The sequence below is a fragment of the Cibotium barometz genome, chromosome 29 (genome assembly GCF_041138505.1).
Source record: "Cibotium barometz isolate CiBa-2024 chromosome 29, ASM4113850v1, whole genome shotgun sequence".
In the NCBI taxonomy this organism is placed as follows: domain Eukaryota; kingdom Viridiplantae; phylum Streptophyta; class Polypodiopsida; order Cyatheales; family Cibotiaceae; genus Cibotium; species Cibotium barometz.
In genome coordinates, this window is record NC_141074.1 from 55,187,775 (window position 1) to 55,215,734 (window position 27,960).

Genomic DNA, 27,960 nt, shown 5'->3' on the forward strand with positions numbered 1-27,960 from the left:
CCCATACATTTATATTCAAAAAAATAAATAAATATAAGTGTCTTTGAGTGAAAGAAATAGCTAAAGATAGAGGTTTAGAGGAAAAGACACAAAAATGAATTTTTTTCCACAACATTTGTTTAGCAATTGATAATTTATCATAACTAGAGCAAGGACATATATTGATATGTATTGAATGAGTAAGAAAATTACTCATAAGAAAACGTGACGTTGTGATAACCTATCTTATATCCCCTAGGTAATGCCACATATTACCATTGTTTAAAGAATTATTTAGACTCACCCCAATGTAAAAGTTAAAAGGTAGGTTAAATATTTAGGTAAATGCAAAAAGATCATGATAAATTTATGCGTGAGAAATAAGACACCTTGGTGTATTCACTTTGATGGTATAAAAACCAATGCATGAGTCAATAAGGCAAAAAGTAATGTTGAACCAAGAAGACACAGTCGAGCAACACTGAGCAAGAGAGAGAGTCTTGGAGTTTTATGTTCATTGTAATCTCTTTTTAAAAGACATGAAACCAAACATTCCACAAAAGTGGAGAGGTATGGAGCGACAAAGATCTTCAAAGGGAGTAACCTCAAGGAGGGAGTCAAGTTGTGTGTAATGGATTTGACACTTGAATGAGTGCAGAGCTGGAGCTCAAAGGGGAAGCAAGAAATAGAGGTTAATAGGGAGGGGGAAAGACGAGAGAGAGGTGAAGCAATAGAACAATTTAAGGCAAATAGATGAGTAAGGAAAAAATACATTAGGGGATTCCAAGTAAAGATCCGTCAATTACATTTAAAAAATGGAGAACATGGCGATAGAAATTGACAGAAATGGTGGAGAGATTAGGGGCCAATGGCACACTTGCCATGCATAGAGAGAGAGAGAGAGAGAGAGAGAGAGAGAGAGAGAGAGAGAGAGAGAGAGAATATAGACGATCAAGGGAATCAATTAAGGTTTTAATGATGGCTATCAATCCAAGGTGCTATCAATCCAATGCAATGAAGACACCGCCATGTGCATATGAAGGTCCATGAGGTGAGATGAGATTTTATAATGAATCAAAATAAACTAAGTAGTAGCATGGAAGATAAAATTAGGAATTAGTGAGGCTAGTTACACAATATGGAGGAATAATTCTCAAAGATTTATGGAATGAGAGTAGGGGGCCCAAACAATTCTTACCACATTCAATGTGTGAGTAGGGCTCCAAACAATTCTTCTTATAATGAGTTTTGAATTAAACTAATCAAAGTACATATTCATCCATCTTAAGAGAAGAAAATAAATAGGTCTTAAGAAAATAAATTTTGTGAGGCAAAATGCGAGTGTCTCTATGTGTGTGTGTGTGTGTGTGTGTGTGTGTGTGTGTGTACCAACCTCTACCCCAGTAGTTTCACACACTAGGTGAGATTGTAGGTCATCACCTACAACCTCTACCCCAGTAGTTTCACACACTAGGGGATGACCTACAACCTCTACCCCAGTAGGTGAGATTGTAGGTCATCACCTACAACCTCTACCCCAGTAGTTTCACACACTAGGTGAGATTGTAGGTCATCACCTAGTGTGATGACCTACTGTCTACCCAAAAGTGTCAATAGGGTTTGTGGGAGAGTAGTCAAAGTAGGGAGATTATCAACTGCATATAAATGAGTCAAAGTAGGGAGATTATCAACTGCATATAAATGATCATAAATGAGTGACTAGTGATTTAGGTCCAATGAACTCTCAAAGATGAGAGCAAGTGAGGTTCCTACATCAAACGAAAGTAATATCTTTGATGTAGGATGTCAATGATTGTGTGAGACCAACCAAGGTCTCTGGGGAGTAAAATTGTGTGTGTGTTACATAACTCATCCCCATCACAGTTGAATGAAGAACAATACCAACACATAATGAGGGACAAATTGAAATACATTTCTAGCCTAAGAACAACTAAATAATTTCTCAATAGACCTATCCTATTAGATTACAATTGACACAATTGGTCATAGACGACCATGGTTGGTGGGAAGTGAGTGGATTTGTTGGGAAGTAGATCAAGAATCACCATCAACTCCATAAAGGTGAAGGGAAAGAAGTCTTACCTATCACCATCCAACATATAAAAAAAGGTTAGAACATGTATTTACATGGACGGAAGACAGGTGTCAACATTCCTCCCCCCTTGTTATCGGAGTCAAATCTTTATAGAATATATAATGACCTAGATTCACTCAAGTGTAGTGAGGGAACACTAATTCAAATAAATTACACCAATGATGGATTTGAGTTTGAAAAAATTAAGGGTGGAATCCTAAGGTTCAAAATAATTATAAAAAAATCACCAATTGTAATCACCATAGAACAGTGCTTGGTACCATAAGAAACTTACATCATCAAGCCCTTGGAATCATAGCTTATTAGAATTAGAACATCTAAAAGTTGGAGTGACCAAGAGATTACGCAACATAACTTTAGAAGAGGAAGATCTAAGTAAGAGAATTATTCCAAAACCCATATATTTATATTCAAAAAAGAAATGATATTTAAGTGTCTTTGAGTAAAAGAAATAGCAAAGAGATACATACATATATATATATATATATACATACATACATACATACATACATACATACATACATATATATATATATATATATATATATATATATATATATATATATAAATTACACACACATACCCACACACATATGTATATATGGATCATTCATTTATAAATACATACATACATACATACACACACAGACGCATGTTACATGTGTCTGTGTGTATGTATGTATGTATTTATTTATAAATGAATGATCCATATATACATATGTGTGTGGGTATGTGTGTGTAATTTATATATATATAATGGTTTATTAGTGGGGACCAAAAATTGGACAAGTGAAGTGTTCAAGAATCACTTGTGAGAGTTCTTATTGGATGAAGATATTTTAGGACCTCTCAAAGTCTCAATTAAAATTATTCCATAGTGTACATAAGCGAGAAGAAATTGAAAGGGAGGACTACAGATTGAGAATTTGTGAGATTCTAATTTCAATAGTGTACATGAGGACAAGGTAATAAAATAAGGTGGTGGAAGTACTAGGGACGTTCAAATTACAAATTATTTTGTAGTGTATACATTTGTACATATGTGTGTGTGTTTAAGTATATATATGTATATACATACATACATACATACATACATACATACATACATACATAAATACATAAATACATACATGTATATATCTATGTATATATATGTATATATATATGTATGTATGTATGTATAAATAAATGATCAACAAATGTGGCATGACTAGCAAAAGTGGAGCGGCCAAAGACTACAAAGGGAGTAACCTCAAGCAAGGACTTGAGTTGTGTGTACTGGAGTTGACGCTCGAATGAGTGTAGAGATGGAGCTTGAAGGGGAAGCAAGAAATAGAGATTAAATGGGAGGGAGAGAGATGAGAGAGAGGTGAAGCAATAGAATCGCTTAAGGCAAATAGATGAGTAAGGAGAAAATACATTAGGGGATTCCAAGTAAAGCTCCATAAATTATGTAAAAGAAGTCAGAATGTGGCGTTAGAAGATGAAAACGATGGAGAGATTAGGGGCTGATGGCGCACCTGCCCACGAATTGAGAGAGAGAGAGAGAGAGAGAAAGAATGAAAACCAAAGAGAAAAATATAGACGATCAACGGAATCAATTAAGATTGTAATGATGACGGCTATCAATCCAGGCTGAAGCTAGATTTCGGGCTGCTGGCTGATGTGGTGCCTACATGGCACATCAGCCACGCTGGCAGTCAACAGAGGTATCCGCCCATTTTTTCACCCGCCGAGCAGCCATCAATACAAAAGGCGCCGAATCGTCATTAATGCAGAGGAGCCGTGCTCCAGCCCTACACGCTCCAGCTGCTCTTTTCATAGCTTTCTGTTCGAAGTGATCTGAGATTAGCCATGATTAAACTGTGTTTACCTTAAATATGATGCATCAACCAGACGCATGACTTGCTGTTATTATTGATCTGAGATGATGTAGCTTGCTTGCTCTAATTAATAATGTGGGATTATGCATTGATTACAGTAGGTTGTTTACTCATAAGTCCCTTTTATTTTCTGTGCTTTGATGGTTTTTAACAGCTTAACTCTCCTTAAGCTCACAACTTCACGGATCAAACTATTAAGAAACAAAAAGAGCATCACAGCCAAGCAAATGCGCAGAGAGATCGCCCAACTCCTCAAATCAGGGCAGGATGCACATGTTTACACTACCAAGGTAAAGCTAACATCTCTGCAATAATGGGCTAATTATTAAGATTGAATGTAGTGCCCTTTATTGATGGCAAATTATGATCATTAATGGGTAATCTTATTGATGTAATTTATTAAAGTATGCTAATTAAGGTAATAATATTGAAATGATTGGAGAAAGTAAATCGATCTTGGTTTGGCTAATTGATTATGCTTATTGTAATAGCAACGATGTAATTTATCTTCATTTAGCTAAAAGTATGCTCATCATTAATGGCAAGTTTTCTGTTGTGAAAGATCTTAGTTGTGATTGTTGACAGCAATATGCACAGCACGTTGTATCCTTTTACTAAGTATATAATTATTGTGGTTACCCTTCATTCTAACCCTTTAGCATGCTCATTAATGAGCAAATATACAATGATGTGCCCATCTACTATGATATAGTCATCTCTCTTGTAGGCTGACACTCTTATCAGGGAGGAGAACATGGTGGCAGCTTATGATCTAATTGACCAATTTTGTAGCTCCATTATCGGCCGATTTCCTATCATTGAGACACAGTGGAATTTCCCAGACATCCATATTTATTGTAATTTTTGCTCAAATTGAGCATCATGATCTACTCAATGGATGCCCGCCGAGCATAAATAAGAGCCAATAGCCAAGCTAAGCATAATTAGGATACCACCTTGGATTGATAGTACCTTGGATTGATAGCCATCATTACAACTTTAATTGATTCCCTTGATCGTCTATATTTTTCTCTTTGGTTTTCATTATATATATATATCGATGTGTGGGAAGTGTGCCATCGGCCCCAAATCTCTCCATCATTTCCGTCAACTTCTATCGCCATGTTTTTCCTTTTGTTACATAATTTATGGAGCTTTACTTGGAATCCTCTAATGTATTTTCTCCTTACTTTTCTATTTTCCTTAAGTAGTTCTAATGCCTCACCCCTCTCTTGTTTCTCTCTCATAATTTACATCTATTTCTTGCTTCCTTAAGTAGTTCTAATGCCTCACCCCTCTCTTGTTTCTCTCTCATAATTTACATCTATTTCTTGCTTCCCCTTCGAGCTCTACCTCTTCACTCATACGAGCGTCAAATTCATTACACACAACTCGACTCCCTCCTTGAGGTTACTTCGTTTGTAGTGCTATGGCCGCTGCACATTTGTTGGTCATTCCTCTCCACTTTTGCGCAATGCCTGGTTTCATGTCATCAAAGAAGATATTATCAAGAACATAAAACTTGAGGGCACCCACAAACAATCTCTCTCTTGCTCGGTGTTGCTCAATTGTGCCTTCTTGGTTTGACAAAATTTTACTTTGACATTACGTTTTTCCTTCTTGACTCATGCATTGGTTTTTATACCATGGAAGTGAATACATCAAGGTCTCTTATTTCTCACCAACAAATATATGATGCTCTTTTTGCATTTACCTAAAGATATAACCTACCTTTTAACTTTGACATTGGGGTGAGTCTACATAATTGATTAAAACAATGGAAATATGTGGTATTACCTACGGGATAGAAGACACGTTCTCACAATGTCACGTTTGCTTGTGAGTACTTTTCTTACTCATTCAATAAATATCAACATATGCCCTTGCTCTAGTTATGATAAATTATCAATTGCTAAACAAACCTTGTGGAAAAATATTCATTTGGGGGTCTTTTCCTCTAAACCTCTATCTCTAAGCTATTTCTTTCACTTAAAGACACTTAGATTTCTTTTCTTTTTTGAATATACAATGCATGGGTTTTTGAATAATTCTCTTACTTAGAGCTTCCTCTTCTAAAGCTATGTGGCATAATCTCTTAGTCACTCCAACTTTTACACGTTTTAATTCTAATGACTTATGATTCCAAGGGCTTGATGATCTATGTTTCTTATGGTACTAAGCATTGTTTTTATGGTGATTATAGTTCGTGATTTTTTAATAAATAATTATTTTGAACCTTAGGATTCCACCCTTAATTTTTTTAAACACAAATCCATCATTGGTGTAATTTATTTGAATTATTGTTCCTTCACTAGATTTGAGTAGATCTAGGTCATTGTATATTCTATAAAGATGTGACTCCAATAACAAGGGGGGATAAATGTTGACATGTGTCTTCCCTCCATGTAAATATAACTTACCTCCATGTAAATACACCTATCTTCCCTCCATGTAAACAAGGGGGGAGAAATTTTGACACCTATCTTCCCTCCACGTAAATATAAGGGGGGAGAAATGTTGACAGCTATCTTCCCTGCATGTAAATACAAGGGGGGAGAAATGTTGACACCTATCTTCCCTCCATGTTCCTTCATCGTTATGGAGTTGATGAAGATTCTTGATATACTTCTCAACAAATCTACTCACTTCCAACCATGGTTGGATATGACCAATTGTGTCAATTGTAATATAATAGCATAGGTCTCTTGAGAAATAATTTAGTTGTTCTTTTGGCTAGTAATGTATTTCAATTGGTCCTTCATTATGTGTTGGTATTGTTCTTCATTCAAGTGTGATGGGGATGAGTTATGTAACACACACACACACACACACACACACACACACACACACACACACACACACACATAAACATACATACATACATACATACATACATACATATATGTATGTATGTATGTATGTATGTATTATATATATGTATGTATGTATGTATGTATGTATGTATGTATGTATGTATGTATATATATATATATATATGTATGTATGTATGTATGTATGTATATATATATATGTATATGTATAGATATACATACATACATATGTGTGTGTGTGTATAAATATATATAAATATAAATATATATATATATATATATATACACATATATATGTGCATATACATACATACATACATACATACATACATACATACATACATACATATATATATATATATATATATCACAAGGGAGTTTTGACAAGTTTCTATATAGGAAAAAAAAAAGATTTTTCTAGATATTTTACTAGAAAGAATGAACATATCTAGCAAATTTGGGATCTAGACATAATGGGACCATTTCTAGATCTTGAATCTAGGAAAAATATTGCTATATAGTAAAATGACATGCAAAATTTTACTATATAAAGAACTATCTAGAAGTAATTTACTAGATTGAGAACTATCTAGAAATGATTTACTAGATAGAGAACTATCTATAAATAATTTACTAGATAGTATACCAGGCATTTCTATATAGGAAATAAATTGCTATATAGTAATATGGGTGGGAATCACTTTACTATATAGGAAATAAATTTCTATATAGTAATATGGGTGAGAATTACTTTACTATGTAGAGTAATAGGTGGTATAAATTTTCTAGATTTAATTATACTAGATAAGTATCACAATTCTATCTAGAAATAAAATTCCTATATAGTAATATGACATAAAATAATTTGCTATATAGTAAATTTTTAAGAATAATTAATGTAGATAGAATGAAATTATAAATCAAAATGTAAAAAACTAATATATGAAATTATTTGTGAGTGCTATATGAAATAAATAAACATTATAGTAGTCTATTTATTAAAATCATAATCAAATGCTATAAATTAGTTTTTCTTTATGTACATATAGAAAAATTTTCTACATTTTAAATCTCAGATAGAATGTTGTCTATGAAAATTGAGTAATTGAGAAAGTGTTATTAATTTCATATACATAAATATAAAATTACAAGCTATGTTATATTTTTGAACATGTATGTGTATGCACGCACATAGGCACATAAATATTATTTCATAAAAGAAAGATGCATTTAGCTTAAGTGTCACATTAAATAACACTCATATACACAAATAGATAATTTTATTATCCATAAATAATTGGTGGAGTGGTATTAAATAATTATCATATGATTTTATTAACATTATAAACATATAACATTTGAAATATATAATAAAGCTTGAGTTGGCTTAAGAAAGAGATATTCCTAATACATAAATAAAAACCTCAACAAGAGCTCAATAACTAATGAATCGGTCTCAAATAATTGTCCTAAAAAGAACATAAAATAGTTCACAATGAATACTAAAAATAAGTACAACAACAACTTAGATATAGATCCTAAAAGCAAAGATTTGCAAGCCTAAGGGCTAATTATGTTCACATTATCTAAAAATAATGGATGATCTACATGCTTTATGATAGATACTCGGTTTTCTTGGAGAAACCAAGCCAAAACATCCTCTCTCATGGAATTTGCATCACTTTTTCTCCGCCCCTTAAATATTTTTTATTTTTGCATCATTGTATATGTCAACTTTAATGCCATATATATTTCTCCAATGTTGTTCGATCCCATATACTTCATTAGTATTGTCTCTTGATCTTCCTTGCTATATGTGCTTACCTAAAGTATAAACAAAAGTAAGAAGATAGTCTTAGAATAAAATATGTTAATAAAATTTATATATATTCTTATTTCAATGTCAAAACAAGAAGTATTAACAACATCATGCTCTTACTTTTGTACTTGAACAGTTCGCTTGTAGACACTACATCATCATCCATATTAAAAAACCTTAAAAGTCACCCAAAAGATAAGAAATACAAAAGTTAAAAGTGAATATAAGGATACATTTTAAAAAGTATAAAGTTTTAGATCTAAAATATAATAAATTCATAAATTCATCATGAGTATATTTGAAAAAAACAAAATACTATGCATAACATATGATAATTAATGAATTATCTCAAGTGAAACACATAATAGTTTCCTTACATCTACAAGTATTCATAATGAGTAGACTAGTTGTAAATAATTATCCTAAGTTTTAAATGTATAGAAAACCATACCAAAACATAATTTACTAAACTCCAAATGGAACATGTGAGAGATTTGTAATGTGTAAAAGAATGTTTTATGTGAGCTCAATAAAGGGTAGAGTACAATGATGTAACATCTATTCTCAAGTTTTACCCAATACTCATAAGACATAAATATTCTTTGATACATATAAAAATGGATGATATGGCTAAGTGAAACCAAAAGGAATTTGTAATATCTAAACTGCATACTTGTTAATTTCTTAAAGATATTAAAGTTTATTAAATAATTAAGAGAACTCCCTGATGAAGGCATAAAAGCTAATTATGTATACTATAATGGATGTATTGAGGATCTTTACCTTGAACTTGTTAAGTTTCACAGTCTCCTTTGCTTGCTCTTATTGCTTAGTTCTCATCTAACAAGCCAATATGGAATTTAACATGTATATCAAATAATAATAAACTTTAGATATCATCTTCTCTTTTTAAATACAAAAAGTAGAGATAATAGAAAATTACCTTACATGCTTGTGAGCTTTTTCATATATTTGTTTCAAGATTTGGTGAGATAGTTTTACTTTTATTTTAGTTTAAGAAAAAAAAAGTATTAAAAGATATTACTACTATTGAAGTTAGTACATTGAGATTATAAGAGAAATAAAGATAAGATAATTGAACCTGTGCGACGAATGATATATGGTTGTATCACCCAAATGCATAACATTAGAGGAGGATGTATTCTATTTTAGTAGCTCCAAAAATGAGTTATTTCTTGGATTATAGATATCCTCCTCTACAAAAGTATTATCCTTTAGTAGATCAACTTGCTCATTAAAAGCCTAGTTATAGTAAGAACATCATCATTAACAATCCATGTAAGATTTCTCCCTCTAGCTTTTGAGGTGTAAAGGTGTAAGAATCTCCTCTTCTGTTCTTGTAATTATTCCCCTCTCTGAAATAGAAGAAAGATCTTGTTTTACCTTGTTTTGGCCTAGAGAGAGATAATCCAAAATTGAGATATCTTTGGATATAAAAATCCTCCTAGTGTCTAAAATGGATTCCCCTGATACAAAAGTTCAAAATGAACTTTCCAATGTGCATTAGGAATTAATTGAAAATGGTATAAGGGACCTTAGCTACCTAAGGGTCTACATTTTCAAAAAATTTTGGATTATGGTCCATTTAAGGTTCCAATGGGCCAAGTGAATTAATCCAAGTGTTGGGATGAGATAAATCCAAAGAATAAAAGAAAATACCCAAAAATGAGTAAATGCTCACATAAGATGAAGAGTTGACTGAGACAAGGTTTATTAGTTAAACATTATGAGATATTACTAAAAAAATGAGATATTTTGGAATAATGATGCATTTTTGACACCTTGGTAAGGAAAGGGATACTCTTGAGGTAGGAACCTCTTTCACATGTGTGGAAGGATTTTTAATTCAAAAAAATTATGATATTTTTATCTCTCCTCTCTCCTGGATCAAACCAAATAAAAAAGGAAGCCAAACTGGTTCAAATCTTGTCCAAATTGAGTCAAATTGAATCTGCAAAATTCTAGAACCCAGCTGAACTTGGTTAGTGGCCTCCCTCACCTATAAATAGACCCTCAGTCATTTTTAATTAGATATTGGAGCTATACCATGCCAGTATTATATTAAAATAATCATATTTTCTATTATCCCTTAAATTTTTCTCTCTCTTGGGAGCTTGGAGCTCTCTCTCTCTCTCTCTACAACAACTCTTGGAGTTGCTCTTCTCCTCTTGGTGGACCAATTGATTGGTCGGTGGCTTTACTGCAATTAGAGAATCAAGCCAAACTTGGAGGTTAAATTGATTTTTATGGTTTTTTTCTAGTTTTCTCAATAACTTTCTTCTTCTCAACCCCTCTCAAGCTTGAGAAGCTTTCAAAATGATTGTTTTAATTCAAATCAAGCTTTTCCTAAGTTTCTTGATGTTTAATTAGCATTAAGTTAATCTTTATGCTTAAATTATAATGCTTTCTTTAAGTAGAACCCTCTCTCTAAAAGAATAGCCATCTTTATGGCTAAATCCCTTGGAAAAGGATTCTTCTCAATGATAGTGTCTTAATTCAAAGCTTAACTCTAGGCTTGATAAGCTAGAGATTAAGAAAATGATAATTTCATGATTTTGTGCTATTAAAATAATGGTAAATTCTTTTAGATTGTTTATGAGTAGTTGAAAACTACTCAAATTCATTCTAAATGAGAAATGGATTATCCTAACAATTTGGGAAAAGAGGAATGTTGAAATTAGCTTAATCTAGTGGGATAATCATTGTTATGTTTAATTTTATGTTTAAAATTATGATTTAAATTCATAGTTTGATTTTAAGTATAAAAGAGGAACTACTATCATATTTTCATTACAAGCTTTTATTCTTTAGAAAAAAATTAAGAATTATCAGTAATAGCAGAGCAAAGCTATGGCAAAATTTTTAGAAAATAATACATATCTTATTTTTATGCATAATGCTAAAAGCGGGCTTCCTACCATATTATTTTAGGATTGGACATCCTATGCAAAAAGAATAACTTTCATCATATTCATGAGAAATAATTTTTTTTGTAAATATGTATAATTAATTATGAGAAAAGAGTAAATTTTAGTAAATTTATTTTTATACAAAAAGAGGAATTCCCATGATATTTGAGATCCAAGTAATTAAATGGTAAAAGAGGAATTTTTGGTAAATTTATTTTTATGCAAAAAGAGAAATTTTTGTCAAAAAAATTTTATACAAAAAGAGAAATTCCCATGATATTTGAGATCCAAGTAATTAAATGGTAAAAAAAAGGAATTTTTGGCATAATTCAAATGATGAGTTTTTATTAAAAAAGTAGAATTTTGAGCATTATTAATTTTATTGAAAAATATGGGTAGAATTGATTTTTTTAAATCCCATGAATCTTTTACTAAAAAAGAAGAATATTGAATATATTTCAGATGAGAAATTTGAGAAATAATATGAAAATATCCATCGAGAAAAAGTACCTTTAACTAGGCCAAGTAATTGGCAGAAACTTAGAAAAGTCCTATTAGTCTCTCTCGAAAGTAAAAAACGATACTAAAAGTGGAATGTGATAAGATGTGATGAGATGTGATGTGATGTAAATAGATGTGGATGTGAATGTGATGAGATGTGGATGAGATACAATGTGATGTAAATGGATGTGGATGTGAATGTAATGAGATGTGAATAAGATGTGATGATATGTGAAAGGATGTGATGTGATGTAAATGGATGAGAATGAGATGTGATGTGATAGATATGCATGTAAATGAATGAATGGATGTGGATAGATGTGAATGTAAATGAATGAATGGATGTGCATGTAAATGAATGAATGGATGTGGATAGATGTGAATGTGAATGAATGAATGGATGTGGATGAATGTGATGAACTATGAATGGATGTGGTTTGATATGGATAGATGTGGATGTGATGTAATGTGAATGAATGGATGTGGATAAATGTGAATGTGAATGAATGAATGGATGTGGATAAATGTGAATGTGAATGAATGAATGGATGTGGATGAATGTGATGAACTATGAATGGATGTGGTTTGATATGGATAGATGTGGATGTGATGTAATGTGGATGGAATGAATGAGATGTGATGTGGATGGATGTGAACGAGATGTGATAAGATGAGGATGGATGTGACGAGATGTGAATGAATGTGGGATGTGAATGGGTGTGATGGATATGAATGGATGTGATGAGATGTGAATGGATGTGGTGAGATGTGAATGTGATGTAATGAGATGTGAATGGATGTGATGTGATGCGGATCTGGTTAGATATGAATGGATGAGATTTGATGTGGATAGATGAGATGTGATGTGATGTGGACTTGGGTAGATGTGAATGGATGTGAAGTGATGTAAATACATGTGATGATATGTGGATCTGAATGAATGTAGATGGATGTGATGTGATATGAATGGATAAGATGTGATGTGGATATGTTGTGATGTGATGTGATGTGATGAGGATAGATGTGGATAGATGTGATGAAATGTAATATGATGTGATTGGATGAGAATGGATGAAGGACGATGGGAATACATATGACTGGATGTGGAATAAGCAATGTGAGTTAATTTAGAAGAATGTGGAATAACGAGAAATGATGTGGAACAATGTGGAAAGATGAGAGTTTGTTAGAAATTGTATTTATGAAACCTGTTTTGAAATGATTGTTTTATGTCAAGAATGTTGGGGAAGCATTTTGACCATCTTGTGAATGAGGTCGTGTGGAGACCTAAGTGATTAAGGTGCAATGGCTAATGGAGAGTCAATGGAGGACGTCTCGCATAGCGAGGTCAGCCGAGGTCTTGACCAGCCTCGGTTCGATTTAAATGGTGAGCTTTCGGTATGGTGGATGAGGAACCAAGAAAGTGGCCTATGAGTGAAGCGCTAGGTGACCTACGAAAGAGCCTAGAGGGTGCTGACCATACGGTGCTCAAGCTCAGGGTCGCTGAAGATACCCATGCATGCATTGAGGAAGAAAATGGAATAAGGAGTTAGAGTTGTTTTCTGAACTCGTATATGGATCTGGTTGATTGGCCTTGTTGGTCCTCAACAGATGAGTCCATGACTCTTTTATATGGATCTGTTGATTGATCTTGGTGATCTTCAACGGAGAGTCCATCTGGATTTTTCTTATGTGATTATATTTTCGAAAACTATGAGCTAGGAACTATTGAAAAGGCCCCTAAGTGAACATGTGTCGAGCGTTCTGGTTGCCAGTGATGCCATAGGTACATCGACGAAGGAATGATTGGAAATTAGAATTCAAGCTAGATATTTTAGAGGATTATGATCAGTGATACTATGGTTTCATTAGAAGATTGTTTTAAAGACAGTTGAATCTGTGAAACAAGCAATTTCATATTGGATGTGTAAGTGGTGTGACTATCTTGAAGTTTGCTTGAAGCACCAGATAGGGGACCTAGAAACTCTTTTTCCTAGTACCCGGGGCAAAACATAACCAAATTCCTAAATGGATCCTATCACTACAGTGGTTTGGCAGTTGGCTAACCCATGGGATTGGATGGGGTTAGGCTGGACTAATGGATCCTTAAAATGAGACTCAATTCTGTTATGTTACGATAGATGAAGTAAATCCCGGATAGTCCTTGTTCTATGAAAAAGAATCAACGGCTGTGCCTCTTGACGAGGGAAAAAGTGTTAGTCTCTATAATCCAAGTGCAGGTATCTTCCTTGATCTGACCATGAGACTTACGGTTTCTGTTGGATTAGTTTGGTTAGTGAAGACCTTGACTACGTAAGAATAAAATATCCTAGAGGAATCGCTTATGTCTGCTAGGTGAGGGAAGTTTTTTTGGGTTCAGTTTTGGAAGAACCAAGGGATTAGTCTCTTGTACGGATATCCGTGGGCAAGGCCCCAAGTGAGAGGCTCTCTCCTGCGCAAGAAGTGCTGCTACTTTTGTTGCTAGCACCCTAGAATTTGTTGCACGGAGAGGGCAGGGATCTTTCAGTTGGTATCAGAGCGAATTGGCTAAAGTGGAACAACCGAGAAGCCAAAAATGTCAAAAAATTATGAAGTACTAGTAAAAGATTGTAATTGTGTCATGAAATTCATACAAATTGATATTCAGAACGAGGATTCATAAATTAGAAATTGGGTCTTCAGATGGAAGTACCACAATTGTGTGGAATCCCTGACTTGCTTGAGGCCTAGACATAATGGTATTTATCTTATAGTTCCAAGGATCATGATTACCCGTATATACCATGGGTATAACTGCAGCTCTTTACTGGCAATATATACGAGTAAATATAAGACCTTGAAATTATAAGCAAAAATACTATCGAGATGATGAATTTGAATGCTGTGGTTGATATGATTTTAGAATTCTGGTTGAGAATTGATGAGTTGATTTGGATTCTTATTGAAAGATGATAAATTTTGAATTCTAGTTGAAAGAAGATAAGTTGAACAAAGCCACAATGAGGATGAATGGGACGAATCCCAGTGATGATATTAGTATAACTGGAAGACGATTATGACTTCAGCAAATCACTATGAGATTAGTGGACTGTGCTGACAGATTGTTGCTATTTGACCTTTGACCTAGCAAGGAATGACAAATTGAGAACTTGCATAACTGAAATTCCCGTGGAGGAATGTTCAGATGGAATTTTCGGTTTGATGGACCATTATTGTGATAAAAATATGAATGAATTATTCTCTGGTAATGAGTTCTGTATGTTCCTCTTGTAGAAGGGATCTTTATCCCAGGATTCTGTGGGGGGCTGACCAAACTATAAAGAACCCGAGAATAAGTTGGATTTGAATTATAAATAAAGTGGTCTTTTGGCTTGGTTAATATGGAAAAAAAGGGACTTAACAAGAATTTTCGTATTGATAGGATCATGGATTGTGGTCGTCGTGGTAGGAATGTTAACCCGTAACTCATTTGAGGAAGAGCTTGACCACCCGGATGTTCATAAAACTCTTCATCGTCGCAGCCTGGACCTTTCAAGGGTGAAGAGGAAGACTTGGGTGAGGCTGTGGAGAAGTGGATCGAAGAAATGGAAGAATACTTCGATGTCACTGGGTACAACGAGAAAAGTAAAACAGCTCTTGCAAGGCTGAAGATAGTAGAAACAGCCAGTGGCATGGAGAAACAACTACGAGACAAACCGTCTGGATTGGAACACCTAGACATGGAATGATCTCAAGATTTACCTAAGGAAAAAATTATGTCCTCTCGGCTTTTTGGAAACCAAGATGAACGAATTCTGCGAGTTAACCCACGGGCTATTGAAGAATATCATCATGCATTCACTCTCCTTCTCAAGTACTCGCCACCACTAGATGAAGAATAACTGATGTCCAGGTTCATTCGGGGACTGAACAAACCTTTGAATATCCTAGTGAAGAATGCCAAGCCAGTTTCTGTGGCCAAAGCAGTGCGGATGGCGAAGGATTTTGCCAAGGCCTTTGATGTCAAGGTCCCCCCAAAGCCAGCACCATCATCTTTCAAAAGATTTCTAGCTCCGAAAGGTACTGATTCCAACTTTCCACCACCTAAGAGACAACAAAGTCAAACTCAAGATATGGGAAGTTCCAAAATGGAAGAAAGGTCCTTTTCCCGGAATCAATTCCTCCCTGGAACTCAACTTCAGAAGTTCCACCCTTGAACAAAGAAGTGAAATGCTATAACTACTGTCAAGGAATTGGACATCACTGCATGGATTTCCCAACTCCTTTTGGATCAAGGTTTTCGAGGCAGGAAAGTCAGGGACCAAGATTCCAAACTCCAGCTCCTTCCTTCCAGAGTAATCAGGTTCCAATCTGTCAAATCAAAGAAATCCTAGAGGTAGACCCTCTAACCAACCCTCAATTTCAGTTTGGTTAGTGAAGACCTTGACCACGTTAGAATAAAATATCCTGGAGGAATCGCTTATATCTGCTGGGTGAGGGAAGTTTTTCCAGGTTCCGGTTTTGGAAAAACGGAGGGATTAGTCTCTTGTCTGGATATCTGGGAGACGAGGCCGCGAGTGAGAGACTATGTCCTACACAAGAAGTGCTACTTCTGCCTACTAGCACCCTAGAATTCGTTGCGCAGAGGGGGCAGGGATCTTTCAATCCAAGTAAGATATTACAATATCACCAAATATGAAATGCATACCTAGTTGCATTATTGGATTCCATAAGAAGAGTCGTATCAAGATAATATTCACTTTCATTATTAATCTATAATAGAAAGAGAAGAAAGACAATCAATGTTATAAAATAAGCACATATATAAAATAATAGATTCAAAGAGTATTCTGTAGCAAATCAGCTCACTCGTTAAAAGTTATGGTAAGAGTATCATGGTTAACAATCCAAGAAATATATTACAATCTCATTCACATTATTGGATTCCATAAGAAGAGTCGTGTCAGAAAAATTTATACACTTTCATTATTAATTTGTGGTATAAAATAATAATCAACACTATGAAATAAACACACTATGAAATAAAACTAGACACAAAGAGTATTATACACATTATAGATATTACGTCCTCTCCATTTGTTTTTCTTGCTAGCATCATTAGAGAAGATACTTGAACATTTGCATCCTATAGTTATAAATATATATTAGAAAATGATATCATTAAAATATAATGTGATATGAGAACAAGGATTTGACTCTATAATCAAAATAAAATAATATTCAAAGAAGCTATCACAACTTATGATACCTGTAAGGTTCAAGCATTACTTGTGTCTATGTCTTTGAGTGCATAAACATCACCCATTTGTTCTTTCTCAGCCTAGCATGCAAATCAACCATTATTAGCATACTTTTACCCAAAAAAATACATAAAATAAAATATTATATTAAAACTTTAGTTTCATACCTCATCCATGGTTGTGCTGGGTGTCGACTTAGATACAATTTTCTTCACATTCTTTCTCTTAGATTGTAAAGATGTGAGACAAAATGAGTACACATCTTCAAACTTACATAAGTATGAGACACCTTGAAAATGTAAGATCCCCCTGTTCCCACCGAGCAACGGATTCGGGGTACTGGCAGCGGAAGTAGTGCTTCTCGCGTGGGACAGGGGTCCCACACTCGGGGCCTCGCCCACGGATATCCGGGTAAGAGACTAATCTGTCGGTTGTTCCAAAACCGAACCCGGAAAAACTTCCTTTACCGGAAAGCACGGGCGATTCCACCAGGATAACTTTTTATTCTAAAGTAGTCAAGATCATTTCTGATCGAGATGATCCAATTACATCTATAAGATACTTAGTCAGTTCAAGGAAGAAACTTGCACTTGGATCATTGGGATCAACGCTTTTTTTCCCATTCAAGAGGCACAGCAGTTGATTCCTATCCATAGAACAGTTACTGTCCGGGATTTATTTTTTTCTATCGTAAAAACAAAAGTTTGAGTCTCGATTTACGGATCCATCAGTCCAGCCTAACCCCATCCCGATCCCATGGGTTAGCCAACCGCCCAACCACTGTAGTGATGGGATCCAATTAAAAATTTGGTTAGGTTTTGTCCCGGGTACCAAGGAAAAGAGTTCCAAGGCCCCCTAGCCGGATGTTCATGCAAAAATAAAACTAGTCACACCACTCCCACACCCAATATGAAATTGCCTTTTCACAGATTCAACCAGTTTAAAACAATCCTTTAATAAAACCATAGTATCACTGATCACCATCTTCCAATTTATCCAGTTGATTCTCAATTTTCCCATCATTCCTTCATCAGAGTATCTATGGCATCATTGGCAACTAGGACGCTCACCACCTGTCCACTCAGGGGCCGTTTCCTAATCCCTAGCCCATAATACTCGGTAATATAATCACTTATCAAGATGGACTCTCGTTGAAGATCAGCAAGATCAACTAACAGATCCATATAAAGAGCCGTGGACTCATCCATTGAAGACCAGCAAGGTCAATCAACCAGATCCATGCCCGATTTCAGAAAACAACTCCTACTCTTGTTCCAATATCTTCCTCGACGCACGCGTGGGTATCCTAGGCGACCCAGAGCCCGAGCACCGTATGGTCAGCACCCTCTAGGATCCTTCGCAGGTGACCTAGCGCTTCACTCATAGGCCGCTTCCTTGGCCCCTCATCCACCGTACCGGAAGCTCACCATTTTAATCGCACCGAGGCTGGTCAAGACCTCGGCCGACCTTGCTATGCGAGACGTCCTTCATTGACTCTCCGTCAGCAGTTGCAACATTATCAGTTAGGTCTCCACGACCTTAATCACAAGATGGTCACAATGCTCCCTCAGCAATCTTGGCATAAAACAGTCATTTACAAACAGCATTTACAAACAGTTTACATTACAGTTTCTATTTTTACTTTCACTATTTTTACTTTCATTTTTCCACATTATCCCTCATCAATCCACATTACTTATTCCATATTCCATTTATATGTATACTCATCCCATCACATCATTTTCCATCTCAACACTTCATATTCCTTCACATCACATATCGTATATTCACATCCATACATATATCCACATCCACATCCACATTCACATCCACATCTATACATCTACATCTACATGCATACATCCACCTCCACATCCACATCCACATCTACATCTACATGCATACATCCACCTCCACATCCACATCCACATCTATACATCTACATCTACATGCATACATCCACATCCACATCTATACATCTACATCTACATGCATACATCTACATCTCCATTCACATCCACATCTATACATCTACATCTACATGCATCCATCCACATCTCTATTTACATCCTCATCTATACATCTACTTCTACATGCATACATCCACATCTCCATGCATACATCCACCTCCACATTCACACTCACATCCATACATCTACATCTACATGCAAACATCCACATCTCCATGCATAATAAAATTCTTTTAATTAATCTAGGATGATAGTTCCTAGAATATGGTAGGAAGTCCTCTTTTTATGCTTTGAATGAATTTATTTTATGCGTAATTTCTATAAAAATTTTGCCATAGCTCCGCTACTAGGACTGATAAATCTCAATTTTTTTCTAAGGGATAAAGCTTATCATTAAGGAAATAATTAGAATGGTCTCTAATTGGATCATCAATTCATAATGGATTGAATCATCATTATACATAAACTAAAAGCATAGAAAAAAAACCATTAATTTGGCCTCAAGTATAGCTTAATCTTGGATTAAAGAAAAGCCTTATGAAAAGCTTCATTTGGATTGAAAAGGGTCATGAGTATGACCATTTCTTAAGTGAGAGAGAAAAACCATTAGAATTAAATATAAATAGAATTTTATGTAATTCTTTACTATCATTAATTAATTAACTTCAATAGCATTTCAAAAACCACACCAATTAAGCTTCTCAAGCTTGAGAGGGGTTGAGAAGAGAGAATCATTGAGAAATTATAGAAAAGATCATAATTCACTATACTTATCTTATAATTTGCTTGATTCTTTGTTCATGGTAGAGGCCCCCAACCAATCAATTGGTTTAGTATGTTGATGGAGCCACCAATGGGGATTGAAGAAAGAGAGAAGTATCAAAAACTAGTGAATTATTAAAGAATTCACAGTTCTTGGCTTAGGTGGAGTAGAGTAACAATGCATAAGACACTATATCTACATAAAGAATTCATAGTTCTTGGCTTAGGTGGAGTAGAGTAACAATGCATAAGACACTATATCTACATAAAGAATTCATAGTTCTTGGCTGAAATCATCATGGATAAAACTAATTCCTGTTGCCAAGCCATGAAGGAGATTAAGAAGAGGGGAGATCGATGGAAGTAAGATTACTGTGATGAGCGACAGTTAAAGGTTACGACCTATATAAAGGAAGGAGCGAGCGTAACTTAGAAGCCAATGGTAACTTGCCACTGAAGTTTTACCGTCTTTCCATGATTTGGGTTTGACACATTTTTCTATAGAAGGCATTAGGAATTTTGAGATGAGGAGATAAAAGAAGCTTGTAGGCTAAGTCACCTACTTTCATTGAATTCAGATATAAGGCTCACAATATCTGGGAGATAACTTCTTATACTTCCCAAGAGATAAAGAACTTCTTTTGGGCCGTACTCGAATGAAAACCAAAACCTTGGTATCCAAAACACCGATTCTCACTTCTAAACTCATTGTTCTAAATCCTTAAAACAGGTGGGACTCCTGAGAGTATTCTAGGGAAAGGGTCTTCCTTTTTTTAAACAGAAACTTTCTTTTATTTTAGAGAGGGAATAATTATAAGATTAGAAAGGGAGATTCTTACTCCTGTATACCTCGAAGGCTGGGGAGAAATCTTACATTCTATCCCACATAAAAAGTGCGAGATGTCCTCATCTCGCAAGGTAGAGGACAGCTCTTTTTCTTAAGATCCAATTTTATTCTGGGGTTCCTTATACTCCGGTCAACCTAACAGAACACTGGGATAAATATCCCTTATATAGAACTCATCATTAAATAACAATTCATTCAGATCATATCATTCATATCTTTAACATGATAATGGTCCATTAGACCGAAAAGTTTCCTTCGGAACATTCCTCCACGGAATTTTCGGTCAAGCAAGTTCTCAATTTGACATCCCTTAACTTGATCTACCGGTCAAGTATTAATAGCAGCAATCTGACAGCACAACCCACTAATCTCATAGTGATTTGTTGAATTCATTATCATCATTCTAGTTATGAATATTATCACAGGGATTCGTCTCATTCCCCCTCATTGTAGTTTCATTATATTTTAACTAAATTTTAAAAATCATCATTTTTCAATCAAAATTTTCAACAAGAATCCAAATCAATTCATCAATTCTCAAACAGAATTAAAAATCATATCAATCACATTCGAAATCATCATCTGGATAGCATTAACGCTTATAATTTCAAGTCTTAGATTTACTCGTATATACTGTCAGTAAAGAGCTGTAGTATACTCTCTGTATATACGGGTAGTCATGGCCCTTGGAATTATAAGGTAAATACCATCATGTCTAGGCCTCAAGCAAGTCAGGGATTTTATATAATTGCGGTACTTCCATTTGAAGACCCAATTACCAAATTACGAGTTTCAGTTTGAATATCAAATTATATGAATTATATCACACAATTATAACCTTTTTGTCTTTCTAGATAAATTTTTGACATATTTGTCTTCTCAGTTGATCTTTATTAACCAAAGGCTCTGATACCAACTGTAAGATCCCCCTGTTCCCACCGAGCAACGGATTCGGGGTACTGGCAGCGGAAGTAGCGCTTCTCGCGTGGGATAGGGGTCCCACACTCGAGGCCTCGCCCACGGATATCCGGATAAGAGACTAATCCGTCGGTTGTTCCAAAACCGAACCCGGAAAAACTTCCTTTACCGGAAAGCACGGGCGATTCCACCAAGATAACTTTTTATTCTAACGTAGTCAAGATCATTTCTGATCGAGATGATCCAATTACATCTATAAGATACTTAGTCAGTTCAAGGAAGAAACTTGCACTTGGATCATTGGGATCAACGCTTTTTTCCCCATTCAAGAGGCACAGCCGTTGATTCCTATCCATAGAACAGTTACTGTCCGGGATTTATTTTTTTCTATCGTAAAAACAAAAGTTTGAGTCTCGATTTACGGATCCATCAGTCCAGCCTAACCCCATCCCGATCCCATGGGTTAGCCAACCGCCCAACCACTGTAGTGATGGGATCCAATTAAAAATTTGGTTAGGTTTTGTCCCGGGTACCAAGGAAAAGAGTTCCAAGGCCCCCCTAGCCGGATGTTCATGCAAAAATAAAACTAGTCACACCACTCCCACACCCCCAATATGAAATTGCCTTTTCACAGATTCAACCAGTTTAAAATAATCCTTTAATAAAACCATAGTATCACTGATCACCATCTTCCAATTTATCCAGTTGATTCTCAATTTTCCCATCATTCCTTCATCAGAGTATCTATGGCATCATTGGCAACTAGGACGCTCACCACCTGTCCACTCAGGGGCCGTTTCCTAATCCCTAGCCCATAATACTCGGTAATATAATCACTTATCAAGATGGACTCTCGTTGAAGATCAGCAAGATCAACCAACAGATCCATATAAAGAGCCATGGACTCATCAATTGAAGACCAGCAAGGTCAATCAACCAGATCCATGCCCGATTTCAGAAAACAACTCCTACTCTTGTTCCAATATCTTCCTCGACGCACGCGTGGGTATCCTAGGCGACCCAGAGCCCGAGCACCGTATGGTCAGCACCCTCTAGGATCCTTCGCAGGTGACCTAGCGCTTCACTCATAGGCCGCTTCCTTGGCCCCTCATCCACCGTACCGGAAGCTCACCATTTTAATCGCACCGAGGCTGGTCAAGACCTCGGCCGACCTTGCTACGCGAGACGTCCTTCATTGACTCTCCGTCAGCAGTTGCAACATTATCAGTTAGGTCTCCACGACCTTAATCACAAGATGGTCACAATGCTCCCCCAGCAATCTTGACATAAAACAGTCATTTACAAACAGCATTTACAAACAGTTTACAATACAGTTTCTATTTTTACTTTCATTTTTCCACATTATCCCTCATCAATCCACATTACTTATTCCATATTCCATTTATATGTATACTCATCCCATCACATCATTTTCCATCTCAACACTTCATATTCCTTCACATCACATATCGTATATTCACATCCATACATATATCCACATCCACATCCACATTCACATTCACATCCACATCTATACATCTACATCTACATGCATACATCCACCTCCACATCCACATCCACATCTACATCTACATGCATACATCCACCTCCACATCCACATCCACATCTATACATCTACATCTACATGCATACATCCACATCCACATCTATACATCCACCTCCACATCCACATCTATACATCTACATCTACATGCATACATCCACATCCACATCCACATCTATACATCTACATCTACATGCATACATCTACATCTCCATTCACATCCACATCTATACATCTACATCTACATGCATCCATCCACATCTCTATTTACATCCTCATCTATACATCTACTTCTACATGCATACATCCACATCTCCATGCATACATCCACCTTCACATTCACACTCACATCCATACATCTACATCTACATGCAAACATCCACATCTCCATGCATAATAAAATTATTTTAATTAATCTAGGATGATAGTTCCTAGAATATGGTAGGAAGTCCTCTTTTTATGCTTTGAATGAATTTATTTTATGCGTAATTTCTATAAAAATTTTGCCATAGCTCCGCTACTATGACTGATAAATCTCAATTTTTTTCTAAGGGATAAAGCTTATCATTAAGGAAATAATTAGAATGGTCTCTAATTGGATCATCAATCCATAATGGATTGAATCATCATTATACATAAACTAAAAGCATAGAAAAAAACCATTAATTTGGCCTCAAGCATAGCTTAATCTTGGATTAAGGAAAAGCCTTATGAAAAGCTTCATTTGGATTGAAAAGGGTCATGAGTATGACCATTTCTTAAGTGAGAGAGAGAAAAACCATTAGAATTAAATATAAATAGAACTTTATGTAATTCTTTACTATCATTAATTAATTAACTTCAATAGCATTTCAAAAACCATACCAATTAAGCTTCTCAAGCTTGAGAGGGGTTGAGAAGAGAGAATCATTGAGAAATTATAGAAAAGATCATAATTCACTATACTTATCTTATAATTTGCTTGATTCTTTGTTCACGGTAGAGGCCCCCAACCAATCAATTGGTTTAGTATGTTGATGGAGCCACCAATGGGGATTGAAGAAAGAGAGAAGTATCAAAAACTAGTGAATTATTAAAGAATTCACAGTTCTTGGCTTAGGTGGAGTAGAGTAACAATGCATAAGACACTATATCTACATAAAGAATTCATAGTTCTTGGCTTAGGTGGAGTAGAGTAACAATGCATAAGACACTATATCTACATAAAGAATTCATAGTTCTTGGCTTAGGTGGAGTAGAGTAGCAATGCATGACACTATATCTAAATAAAGAATTCATAGTTCTTGGCTTAGGTGGAGTAGAGTAACAATGCATAAGACACTATATTTTTTTCAACAAGGGAAGGCTTCTATTTATAGGAAAATTTGAGCTCCTAACCAAACAAACCGATTCTAGAATTTTCCAAGTCAGTTTGGTCACTTTTTGACCATTTTTAGGTCAGTTAAGCTAACTTTTTGGAACTAGACTTGAATGAGGAGAGAGGAGAGATAAAATATCTCAATTTTTATGAGTTTAAAACTTATTCAAGCATGTAAAATATGCACCTCCTTTAAAGAACTCCCCTTCCTTACATATGTGTCATAATGGAATCATTTTAATATTGCTCATAGTTTTTTATTAATAAACCTTGTACATTTTCAACTCTTCATCTTATGTGAAATATGCACCTCCTTTAAAGAACTCCCCTTCCTTACATATGTGTCATAATGGAATCATTTTAATATTGCTCATAGTTTTTTACTAATAAACCTTGTACATTTTCAACTCTTCATCTTATGTGAGCATTTAAGAGACTCCCCTTCCTTACATATGTGTCATAATAAAATCATTATTCCCAAAATATCTCATATTTTTAATATTGCTCATAGTTTTTTACTAATAAACCTTGTACATTTTCAACTCTTCATCTTATGTGAGCATTTAAGGGACTCCCCTTCCTTACATATGTGTCATAATAAAATCATTATTCCCAAAATATTTCATATTTTTAATATTGCTCATAGTTTTTTACTAATAAACCTTGTACATTTTCAACTCTTCATCTTATGTGAGCATTTACTCATTTTGGGTATCTTCTTTTTACAATTTGGATTTATCTCCTCCCTACACATGGATTGATGCTATTGGCCCATAGGAACCTTAATTAGACCATAATCCAAAGATTTATGAAAATCTAGACCCTTAGACTAAGGTTCTTTATACCTATTTCTAATTAATTCCAATTGTACATTGAAAAATTATTTTTTGAATTTTTATTTCAGGGGAATTCATCTTAATTATATGAGATATTTTTCTATCCAAAAATATTCAAAATCTGAATATTCTCTCTCTAGAATAATTTTCTCTCTCTAGGTTAAAACAGTTAGAAACAAGGTCTTTATATTTCTGAAGAGGGATTGATTATAGGGGAAGATACTAGACATCAAAAGGGGTTGGGGGAGGAATCTTACAGAAAAGATAATGGTTTAATTTCATCACAATGTTGTTCTATAATTGAACAAATTAAGGCCTTTCCTTGTACATTGTGACGTAAATCATCAATGCCTTGGACATCTCAAAACCAACCATGAAGAACAAGTTGATAATTACTATTGAAGACTTTGGTGAGGATAAAATTTCATAAGATAAGACTTTCCATATAGCTTATTGTTATTGCGATCCACACGCCTAGGAGGATGATATATTTGTTCATAGGTAGGAGTATCGAGTTGAGTACTACTAGACACTACATTATGACACATCCTAGGGGGGTCACTCTCTTTTAAAGCAAGCTTGTCATTAGAGTTACTTGTTGAAGTTCCACAAGAATCCTTTAGGTCTTCTTGGATTTTTAATACTTTCTCTGGAGACTTCTTCATCATTTGCTGAAGAGTTGCCATAAGGTCAATACCGCTTGAAGATTCCATGTTAAATAACAACCCTGTTTAATATTTTATAACATGTTAGTTAACCTTATGTATGATTTAAATCTTGAGACACTCCTATAATAACATATGCCACCACTCATAGAATTGATTACATACTTTTTGAATACATAAGGATGAAAATTTTGGTCAAGGTGAAACACAAGACAAATTCATGAGGATGAAAAAGCATACATCATCACAAGTGTACATTGATCAAAGGAATGATAGTAAAAAATTGTCACAAATGTTTATGCAATAGTCCATGCTTACTTCACAATACACTATATTCTTCAATGAAATATCACAAGACTCATAAGGTTAAGTGAAACACAAGAACGATATATACCAGACCAAAAGGAATTCTCACTTTAAAAAATTAAAGAGTATAGCATTACAAAATAATTGTCGAAATGAAGCAAAAATAGTTTAGTGTAACACAAGAAGGATATGTACCAAACCAAAAGCAATTCTCACTTTTAAAAAGTAAAGAGTATAATATCACAAAACAATTTTCAAAAGGAAGCAGTACAAGATAATTTTGAACTAGCTTCAAGACAATTTTCAACCTCAGCTCTAATACCACATGTGAAGTCTCCCTAGTCAATAGATCAACAAGCGCCTAGGTTATATTTTTCACATCTACCCAAGCCCCACACTTGAAAAATTAGAAAACAAATTCCCATGAACAAAATAATAACTCAATTGCACCTCTTATCTACTATCTATATGCACAACGTCTTATAATCTCAATCATTGATAAACCCATTTAGTACTCACACACCCACATGTTCATTGCCTTTTTAATCATATGATGTTCCACTATGCCTTATTTATATATCATTGGTATGCTTCCAAATAAAAGTAAATGAGAAATGAATATTAACAAAGTACACAACATGTCCATGTGAGAAATAAAATTAAGTAAATGAGAAATGAACATTAACAAAGAACACAATATGTCCATGTGATAATCTGTGAAGCATGAAAATGCATGTTTTTATTATTATTTTTATAACATGCTCCATAAGCAGGAGATATAAGAAACCCATAAGCATATGAAGAGTAATTTCTTCCACAAGATTTTCCTTTTGTAGGATGATGCTCGGGGTCTAGGCACTCCTTGTTTCCATGTGTCTTCTTTCCGAATGTAGTCACAAGCTTAGGCCTTAAGGTCTTTTTCTTCCTTGGCTTGCGTCCTCTCTTAAACTTTTATGATGCAACATTATGTGATTACTTATCATCTTGTTTCAACCACTCATCAAAAAATGCATCACAAAGCAGTAATTCTGAGTCAAAAAAAAGCAACATAATCTTCCAAGCAAGCTCTTAATGTCCTTGAACAAAGGAATCTTATCTTCATGATAGATCTCCACTAACCAATTACATCGATGAGGGATTTGATGAAGACTCTCATACGTTAGCATGGAGCTCCCAATCCCTAAAGATTTCTCCGATGTGTAGACAGCATGTGGCCAACCTGGAGGAATGAAGACTAAAGAACCTACCTCTGCCAACAACAAAGTGATATTTTGCTGGAGGTAATGTATGCTTTCCTTCTAGCGTACATTGTTTCCAATCAGTCATATTGCTAATGTCATTAGGGTCCCAAAAATATCATTTTGTTTCCCTTCAACCAACCCCATCCAACCCATAGTGCACATAGGATCTACATGTGATGCACTATAGAACCCTTT

At 34.9% G+C, this 27,960-nt stretch overlaps 1 pseudogene; it reads right to left on the reverse strand.

Annotated features, from left to right (window-relative positions):
* Positions 1–3,779: 3,779 nt before the first annotated feature.
* LOC147622378 (uncharacterized) lies at positions 3,780–27,909 on the reverse strand (annotated as a pseudogene).
* Between the last annotated feature and the right edge of the window lie 51 nt (positions 27,910–27,960).